Source organism: Priapulus caudatus, unplaced genomic scaffold (genome assembly GCF_000485595.1).
Source record: "Priapulus caudatus unplaced genomic scaffold, Priapulus_caudatus-5.0.1 Scaffold626, whole genome shotgun sequence".
Taxonomy (NCBI): Eukaryota; Metazoa; Priapulida; class Priapulimorpha; order Priapulimorphida; family Priapulidae; genus Priapulus; species Priapulus caudatus.
This window is the reverse complement of record NW_014577687.1, coordinates 62,701-64,046: the sequence shown is the minus strand read 5'-3', so window position 1 is coordinate 64,046 and position 1,346 is coordinate 62,701.

Here is a 1,346-nt window from a genome sequence, read left to right as displayed (position 1 = left end):
TATACTACGTATATAGTAGTAGTAGTTTATTTATATGTACGTGCCGCGTCGGTCGTGTATGGTGTGTCGTCGTCGTTGTTCGTTTAGTATATATATATATATATATATATATATATATATACGAAATCAGATTCAGAAGTTCCAGAAGTTTATAACAGACTGGCCCGTCTATTATTAGCGTGCCATTCTATGCTTTGACACTAGTTAAAAATGTGTTTGCGTTCTCTGTGACGTCATAGCCGCCGGATCTCTGCTAGATAAATTACCACGCGATATAAAATAGATGCGTAATTTCGGGGGGACCATAGGCGCGTTTCTAAGCGGCAGGTACGTCATTGTCGTCGCGTCCCAATTATAAAACACTCGATTAGCGACCGGTTTACCTTGAGCCATCGAAAAGCATCATAAATAATGCGCGGTGCGCGGCCACATTTTTAGTTCCGGCTGGTTGCGATAATGCTATTTTAAGGTTTGACGTAGGCGGTGGGCGTTCTCGGTAAATTCCCCGCCGAGCGCAAAACGCCTGCGGCAAAATGTATATATATAAGTTGTCTAGAAATCAGCAAAATTCCCGCCGCGCTAATAGTGGCGCTGAAACCGCAGGCGATGTGAGCGCGCGCGATCGGCCCCGACTTCTACGCGTAAACAAGCGCGCGCGCACTCACGCACACGCACGCACGCACGCGCGTCCTCACGCACACGCACGCGCGAACTCACGCACGCGCACGCACGCGCACGCACGCAGTCACACACCACTGTGCTTGGCGAGTGATGTGTGATAGTGTGCGCGTAATAAATATTTCAGAGCACACGTAATTTCCCGGTCAAGCATTTAAATAGTTACATAGACAGTTACCGCGTCATTGTTTGAAACGCTGGGATGAGGACAAATGCATAGATTTTTCTCGTGTCACGCTGTCGCATGGCTCCAAGAAACTGGCAGTCATCAGAATATTATATAGTAGTATATATTAAAGCAGCCGCTCGATCGGACTATAGATGTCGCAGCACATTCGGGTATATTATTATCATTTATTAATTGTAAATTATTTGTCATTATTAACCCCTGTTATTATATATGCCACTCGGGTCGGTTTATACTGTCGACGTACACGTTCACCCCACACGACCCGCATTGACGTCATCGCGCTCTTTATTGTATCTAATTATCGTGGTTTTGGCCCGCAGGCCCTCAGCGGCTTCTTGGTGATGGTAAACAAGGCAGGAAAGCTGGTGTACATCTCCGAGAACGTGGCGGATTACCTGGGGCACTCCATGGTAAGACTTATAACAGAACTGTACATAGCTTTATACATCTCTCTCTCTCTCTCTCTCTCTCTCTCTCT